Source organism: Apis mellifera, linkage group LG5, assembly GCF_003254395.2.
Source record: "Apis mellifera strain DH4 linkage group LG5, Amel_HAv3.1, whole genome shotgun sequence".
In the NCBI taxonomy this organism is placed as follows: Eukaryota; Metazoa; Arthropoda; class Insecta; order Hymenoptera; family Apidae; genus Apis; species Apis mellifera.
Genome location: NC_037642.1, coordinates 2,019,023 through 2,028,215, shown reverse-complemented (window position 1 = coordinate 2,028,215; position 9,193 = coordinate 2,019,023). Strand labels below are relative to the sequence as shown.

At 30.8% G+C, this 9,193-nt stretch overlaps 1 long non-coding RNA gene across 1 annotated transcript in view; it reads left to right on the top strand.

Moving 5' to 3' along the window:
- Positions 1-3,586, top strand: part of LOC102655600 — a 213,565-nt gene extending 209,979 nt beyond the window's left edge. Inside the window, exon 4 of the long non-coding RNA XR_407617.3 lies at positions 3,032-3,586. This is a non-coding gene — a long non-coding RNA (uncharacterized LOC102655600). The remainder of the gene's footprint in view (positions 1-3,031) is intronic.
- Positions 3,587-9,193: the final 5,607 nt, after the last annotated feature.

Genomic DNA, 9,193 nt, shown 5'->3' with positions numbered 1-9,193 from the left:
CTTCTGAAGCTGGTTTCGCGCGTATAATTATGCTTCTCCCTCCGACAAAATGCTTATCAATGTCGATTACTGGACTTTGTTCCAAGAATTCTACATACGATTATTTTATTTTTTTTTTTTTAAATATCATGAATGGAAAAGTTGCTGTTTTTTTTCTTCATGAATAATAAATAACTTATATTTTTTTCGATAATTCAAAAAATCCAAAAGCCTTTCAAATCGAGCTAAATTATAGTAATCAATAGTAATACAAAAATAAGTAATTATTCAAAATATAAATAGTTACTAATTTTAACTAATGTGTTTTTTTCTCTTTTTAATTTTTATTTGTCTCAATATGGATAAAAAGTTGAAACTTTCGATGAATTATATATTTTTTTTTACATATATTATATATATCATCATTTTGGTAAATTAAATTTCATAAAAACTTTAAATTTGACATTAACAATAAAATGAAATACTTAAGTAAACTAGCATTCGTCATATTTTTCTCATGTACACTTTATAAATATTCAACTATTTGATGCATTGATATTAAAAAAGAACATAAGATAAATCACTTGTACACAATGATTGAAGAGATTAAAGCGATATTTGCGTCAGGAAGGGGTCCAAAATCAACAATACAATGCTCGCCAATGCTGACTAGGGACATTAATTTGCTTGGCATAGCGTCAGCCCCGTTATTTAATTATCAGACCGCGTAGTATCGATAGGCTGAACAGATTGCGAGAAAGACAATACAGATTCCATTGTGATATCTCATTGATGCTCGATCACCCGATATCTGTAAGTAAAACAAATTTCTAACCTCTATCAATTCGCGAATATCTGCGAATAAAAAAATATAAGAAAGAAATAAATCTGTAAAAAAATTTTATTCAGAAATTAATCGTGATTCGAACTTATTTAATCAAAAAAAAATAAAAATAAAAATTATTAACTGCAATACTTTCCAATACTAACTTTATCCTATTTCTTATTTATTTAAAAATCTCCTAACTTTCTACTTGATAATTTCTCTACTCACTCTTACAAAATTAAAAACCGCTCGGAAAGAAATAAGATCCGATCCTAGTTACAGCAAACTTTTCTTATCAACAGAACTATATGAATTATAAAATTTAAAGCATCATTTATACGGAACTCGCTGTTTTAAATTTGAAAAAAAAGAAAATACTATAATAAGTAAAATTTTTAAAATTTTCGTTCAAGTTATCGTCATGCATTTTCCTCTAAGGATTTTTCTTTAAGTATTATCTTTATCGAGGAATTATAATTAGCTATATAGTTCGTGAAAAGATGTAATGTAATTTTGCATGAATTAAATTTCGAAAACATCAGCGTTTCAAAGTAGAATAACGGAATATCTTAGAAGGAGATCGAAAACGTTGCTTTTACGCTCCGTAAAAGCTGTTCCATTTCATAGAGTATTAGTATCCGCGCGCCAACGATGAATCGCAGAATTTCCACGAGTTTCCCGCGCAAAGCTTCCACGGCTTGGAACTCGTTTGATTAGTGGGAGCTGTAGCGCGGTCAGTAGAACGATTCTGCCGGTGGTCAGCCCTGCCTCGAGTTAGTATGTACGTTTCTAGCTAATCGAACGTCTACATAGATTCACAGCTCGACCATTCCCCCTTTCTTGTGATATATGAGTGTTTCAGTTTACGTGTCCAGTTGGATTAAAAAAAAAAAAAAAAAAAAAGAGATACGAAAACAAAAAGAGAGACGGACTCTTGCAACAACATGACAGTTATAGATTTGTGCACGTAGTTTATACCAACTGTTTTTAGTAGGAAGTAGAATGACTTCTATTTAATAATTTTAAAATGTTCCAAATTGTTATTTCTTTTTAAATTTTTGTATTTATTATTTCATGCAGTTTTTTGCAAATTGATGATTGTTTGGAAATAAATTGAAGTTTTTAACAATGTAACGTTTAGAATTTTATATTGTTAAAAGTTTTAATTTTATTTTTACAGTTGTCGCATTATAATTTAATTGTACTTCTTATTGAATAGAAAAAAAAAGCAAATTGATATTATATACTTGAAAATCGTACATTTATAAATTGTGCTGACTGAAATAATAATTATTTTCAAGACAATTTATATTTATTATATATATTGTTTTTAAAATTAATAATTGTTGAATTATTAAAACTTTTGTATATGTATACTATTACAAATATTATTCTTCTTGTCAAATTGATTCTCTCTCCTTCGAAAATAAAATTATTGATAATATTCATTTTCATCGTATATTTTCATTTCATATCGTAATTAAAATATCAATTCAACTTATGGACAATTTTCACTTGTGGAATGTATATAAGAAACCGCAGCGTTCAATACCTGTTAGCTATATAATAAAAAAGATGTTAAGATTACCTTATCATAGCTGAATAGAACAATCGTTAAAATTTTTCAATTGAGATATTAATATTGTAAAATCAATATTATTTTTGCATTAAAAGCTTTTCTTAATAGAAAAAAAATATATATATTTAAAATATCTGTGTCTCTTTATTGTTCCCAGATATTTTCCGATTGAACTTTTCCAACAATTTTCATACTTTTCAACCCAATGTATCATTACAAAAGATTTAACAATACAAGAATTCCTTTATTGCGAAAAGTCAAATTAAATTGTATATACACATTTTTCCTCCTCATCATCCTATTCACTCTTTTCTACAATTACAACAATCTTAATATCTCTATCTTCCTATCTATCTATCTATATATACATATTCACATATCTATTCTTCCAATATAAACCAATTATTTTTTTTTTATATTCTTTTATATTCACTTCCATTGTATTACTTTTTACCTCTTGTATTTTTCAAACACATTTTCATAAATTTTTACACAATATCATTTATTACCTTATCTATCTGAATTCTTGCAAATTCTTTATTAAAATTTCACAATCATCATCCAATAAAATATGTTCATCCCCCCTTCGCTAATTTCTTTCAAAATCCCCCCTTCTTCAAAGATTCCATTTAATCAATGCTCTTTAGAAGACACAGTCGTGGCGAGAACAGTCGAGTTGGACAAGTACTGGTGGCATGGTTTCGAGATTTCGGGCGCGCCAGCCGTCCTTGGCTTCGTCGTGCACGACGTCGGGACTCGTGACGGTCCTTGAGGCCGACGAAGGTTGCAGGATTACATGACGCCAATGCTAAGAGCCTCTGAAACCTCCTGACACGCGAGAATGCCGCGCGAATACGCAAGGAGGATCGTTCGCGGTCGCGATCGTTCAGCGAAAAAAATTTCGACCCCGACTCCGTTGGATCGGAGACGAAGATCAATGGTGAAACTCGTGAAACTCGTGGGTGGCTGTGGAAAGGGAGAACGGGGGATGAATCATCCGGATCCCTTTGTCCTGCGTTCGGGGCGGTGAAACGCGCGGGAAACGTGGTAAATTTCGCTCATATCCATTTTGATCTTTTGAAAATCGATCTTTATGGAATGAATGGAACGAAATTGCTTCGTTTTTTTTTCTTTTGTTCTTCGTGTAAATATCTGTTGTGTATATTTCGATGATGATAAAATAAGCGATATTGTAAATTTTATCGAAGAAATTTATTCAAGTTGTTTCGATTGATTAAAATATTAGGAGAGAATGATTTTCTCAATATTGTAAACTTAATAGAAATTTATTCTTTTTTTGTAAATTCATTTTAATTTTTAGTTGTAGTAATATTGTATAATTTATTATTATATTTTGTATCTTATTTTTTCTTTTAAATAATAATCAAAAGAGATAAATAAAATTTATCTAAAAGATATATAATAATTTAATTCTAAAATTGTGGAATTTGATCAATATATTATAGTTTCAAAAATTTTTACGAATAACAACTATATTACCAAAATATAAACATTCATTTAGGAACAGCTGCTACAATTTTGATAGAAAATATAATAGATTATCCAAAGTAATAGGGAATTAAATTTGTTTCGATAAACGGTTTTTCAAAAACATTTAGCAAAAAGGAACTAAAAATAAAACAATATTGATAGAGTATGTAGTAGGACAAATAAAATATAAAAATTAATCGTTTTTGTAAAAAATTTAAAAAAACAAAAAAGAAGGAATTATTAATATTTTTTATATGAAACCTAGATATAAATATATTAATTAATTATGAATGCTAATTAAATGAATATTTTAATCTTTTTAGATATATTATAATTAACTTGTTTATATATTTTCATTTTTATTTTATTTTTATTTCATTTTTATTTTATTTAAAAACCACAAATATAAAAATATCCTTTTTTTAAATAGATAACATACATAATTAGAATATGGTTAGAACACTATATATTTTTATCTTTTTGAATATTGTTAGAAATAATCTCATTATAATTGTACAAATTTCTTATAAAGAAGCCACTCCCTTTCTTCTCAACTTATTAACTCAAACGACTTCAACTTTACAATATGATATAACATCTTACATCAAGCACGAATGCTTTTTACTATCACGAAAATTGATTGGTTCGAGTGAACGTGGTATTAGTAAAAGCACCTTTAACAGAAATTATATCCGTAACATATAATTTTGAAACGGCTTTGTTTACCGGCACCGTAGTTATGCAACTTCGAATGATAATTCAGCAGGTAAGTTCCGTTCGCGGTGAATGCGTTGGGAGACTAAACGACCTTGCCCATGCCTAAATAGGTCACTGTGTAGAAAGAGGCTAAGAGAGAAAGGGAGAGCCTCTAGCCAAGGTTAAAATATTCGCGCAGAATTTCATTGAGCTCTTCCGCATTTCTCGTCGAAAAAAAAAAAAAAAAAGGAAAAGAAAAGAAAAAATACCTACACGTACGTTATATATTCGTATAGTATCTCTCTGTTCTTATAATACACATGAAACAAGGTTGGCTGATCATAATGCGATTATTAAAATGATAAGTAAGTGTAAAATTGTGGAAACTGTAATATCTTTTTTTATTTCTTTCTATTTTTTGTTACGTGTTAATTTTTTTTTCAATACGATAATATCTATTTATACTATGGAAAAAAATGAAGATACTGTTTCAATAATAGATTTTCGCATAACAAATGATTGTATTAATAGGAAAATTTGTTTTCAAGAACCTGTTATTCTAATTTACTTTGCAATTTGAATTTGTAAAACGTCTGATTTTTTTTTTTTTTTTTTTTTTACCATATTATTTTATTTCATATTCATATCTTTTTTTACATATTTAAATAAACTCTTTATATTTTTAACATCTATAGATATATTATGTACATATGTTTCATTATATTTCAACATTTTCATATTCAATTCCTTTTAACGTTTTTCGTTTCAGGACATCTTCCTTTGGAGAATTGATTCTAAAGATTCAAAACAGAAAAGTCAAGAATGTCGAGTTGAGAATTATTTATAATATAACTTATGAACAATTTAAATTGGATGAATTCCATTTGGTGGAAATAAATGATAAAGGAAGATGATATAAAAAAGAGAGAGCGATTTTATTTCCATCTCGTCTAAAGCAAATTTTAATTATCAATTTATAATTTAATAACTTAACCTATATTTTTATACCAACTTTTGTATTTTTATTTTCGTCTCTAGAATCGATCCTCTATAACCTACGAATAATTTCTTTAAAAATTTTGAAAAAAATATTCTGTCATAATTAAAAGAATTTTTCTTTTTCCTTACCAAAATTTGATCCTGAAAGTATTATACATGTTTTCAAAAATTACATTTTGCAAATCGAATCGTTAAAAAGTAATCGTTCAATTTCCTTTCCAAATTAAGAATCAAAATTCAAATTGAAATTCAGGCCACGGTATTAACAAATTTCTAAATTTCTACCATTGCTTAAAAAAAATTTATCTCGCTCGAAACATGTAGGATGCGCTTCGATCGAGTCGTTCGAACGTGAAGAATCGTTGCAAGTATGCAGGAAATCTGTACAGCCGAGATACGATTTTATATCGCGGATAGGCCGATTCCGATGAACGAATCTCAAAATTGCAATCGTGGCTGGGTGCGACCCCCGACCTCGCTCTGACCGGGCTAAGTTCTTCAAGAGTCAAGGTCGGGCAAAGTTGTCGGCAGTGGCTCGGTGTTTCTGGGATCCTAGGTATGTCACGTCGATTCCACGATCGCCCTGGCCCTGTCTGCGATCGAATTCCGGGGGTGCCACGCTCGAATTTCCCGCGATTTTCCCATCCCTTGAACCGAGGCAACTCGTAACGCGGTTGGATCAAGACGATGATTACGCTTTCGTGATTTTAAACGATTAAACGCCTCGTGCGCGTTGCGTAAAGGAATTTAAATCTCATAATCGATGAAACTTTCGATTTTTTTCACATTCTAAATATTATTATCATTAGATTGTTGCACGTGAAATATTCGATATTGTGTAAAATTATTTTGGAAATTTAATATTTGTTAATAATGTTTGCATTTATATGTTTAAAAGTTAAAGCTTGTTGGATATAATTTGAACGTACTTGGTGTATTTTTATAATTTATTTTATTATAAAAATTGTGACTTACAAAGCTTTAATATAGAAATTTTGTGAATTTGAAATTGGACATAATTTGTAAAAATTTATGGTAGAGCTATAAAAAAGGTTCAAATTATAACATATAATATAGCAAATTGTAACATATTAAAAGAAAATATAATATATTTTATATAGTATTATAAAAAAAATGATGCCTTAAGATAACTTTTATCAATTTTTTAATATAGTTGCTGATTTTGTATATATATATCATAATTTGTTGTAATTAAATTTCAATATTCTAAAACTCTTTTCATTTGTTTCTTCTTTTAAATTCTTTTTCTATTGATATATAAATGTGATAATTATATTCCTGTAATGAACAAATAATATTTCCAAAAATAATATTAAAAAAAAAGATTTGTTACAGTTTTTCAGAAATAAAAAGAAGTTTATAGATCATCTTCAGAAATGCAATAACTGCAATTGGCAATGGACACCATTTCGAGAAGCTCTTATAAATGTAAGTATATAATTTTTTTCTGCAAAGATAACCTTCTCTTTATAAGAATAAAGAATCCAAAAAAAATTCATATTCAATTTATTATTCAATTTTTATAAATCGTTTAAAAAGATATTCATTTTTATAATATTCATAAAACGTTTCTATGCTATTTGAATCTTGCATCTATTTTGAAACATCAAATATTTCCATCGACAATTTATTTTGACAATATCTATTCATCCAATTGATATCTATTTATTTCATATAAATTCATGTTTTAAGAATTTCGAGTACGATCGATCACAAAATTTATACGAAATTTCAAAAATTCTAGTCTCATATGAAATTCCTAAACAAGATGAATGGAAAAAATTGAGGATCTCGTAGAAACATGCAGATCCACTTTCCACACTTTTTAAATTATTATACATAACATAAAAGGGAAAAGATCAATATTAATTATTATTTTTTATTACTTTTAATCAAAAGAATACAATTACAAATAAATCCGTTCACTAGCTGCAATCTTCTGGGTCCAAAAAAAAAAAAAAAGACTCACCAATAACAATACCGATCTCGATCCTAATTTTATTGAAAACATCGGAGCAGAAACTGTGGTGAATTGACAGAAACTCACGAAGCAAGATATTAATCGTCGACACATATCTGCCTACCGATGCACAGCCACACCTCCGATCTCTCTCTCTCTCTCTCTCTGTTCGTTCGCGGCTTAGCGAACCGTGTCGCTGCCACCTTTTTTTCCCTTCTCACTCTCTCTCTCTCTCTCTCTCTTCCTATCTCTTCCCTCCTTCCTTTCCACCTCTTCCTTTTTTCTCTCTTCTCCTTTCCGTCCCGTCTTTTTTCTTTTTTTTTTTTTTTTTCCTTCAAAATATCGCGCCGGTCTCCCAATGGGGGCCGCGATTGGCCGGCTCGAAAAACGAGGATAAAGAAAAGGACCGCCGCAGAGTCGGCGCGAGGAACAGAGGTGGAGAACGACGAGGTTGGCACACTTAGCCGGCCACTGTGAGTCACACACGGAGTGTTGAATCGGCGGGCCAGAAAGGAACGAGAGAGGCGGTTGACATACTTCGAACGAGAGAGCAACAGCGCTCGGCCATAAGGCACTCCCATCGTAAAACACGCTCTATCTTTGCCTCTCCTCTCCCCTCCTTTCTTTCTTTTCTCCCTTTTTCTTCTTTTTCATTCTTTTTTTTCAATTTCGCGCGCTGCTCCAGTGAGTCGGCCAGTTTTCAACCGGGTTTCTCTCTTTCGGCCGCCGCTCCTCGAATTTTCTCCACGCGCTGATCATCGTCCGGAGGTCTATTTGTATCGGATGCGGATGGAAATAGACAGGGAGGGGTGTGAATACCGTTAGAATGGAATTTGATCGGAGAAGTTGGACGGTGTTTCGGGTCGCTCGTTGTTTGATTGATAAATGCAGGGAGAAGTTTGGAATGGTCTCTTGGAGAATACGAAGTGTACGGAAGATGGGAGGTCTTTGGATTGATAGTTTTTGAAAAGATATAATATATATTTCGAAGGAAGAATAATATAGATTCTTTTCTTGATTTATTTTTATATTATTACTTCGTGTCTTCTTCTTTTTAAATAATAATCAAATAGTGTTATTTCACGTTTCTCTCATCAATCATAAAAGATATAAAATCATCCTGTTGACAATCTTTTAAATTTTCAAGATCTATATATATATATTTTTATCGTATATAAAATTATTTCAATTTAGAAAAATTTTGTTTCAAGATGCGAATAAAAAATTATAAAATTTAAAAACTTTTAAATTTACAATAAAAATAGAAATAAATTCTGTAATGAATCGTAAAAATCTTAACATCAATGCACGATCTTCGATTTTCCCGCTAATTTTCCTTTCCCTTCTCCCCAGATCCTAGGACTATTAAACCCGTCGCCAAAACTTTCTTCCGCCTCCTCCCTCGCCACCTTCTCCTATTTTTCTTCTCTGGCGCGCTTCCTCCTCCCCTTCCACCTTCTCTCTCTCCCATCTTTTTTCCACCGCGCGAGATCTCCTTTGTCTGTTTGCCGATTCAATGCCACCGGCAGCAGGTGGGCCGCTTGATAGATGGCGCGTTGTTGGAATCCCCCGTTGGTGTCGCACACACGCGCGGCAACCGCGTGCACCGACACCGACCACGTACACGCAAAAAGCGAGCTCT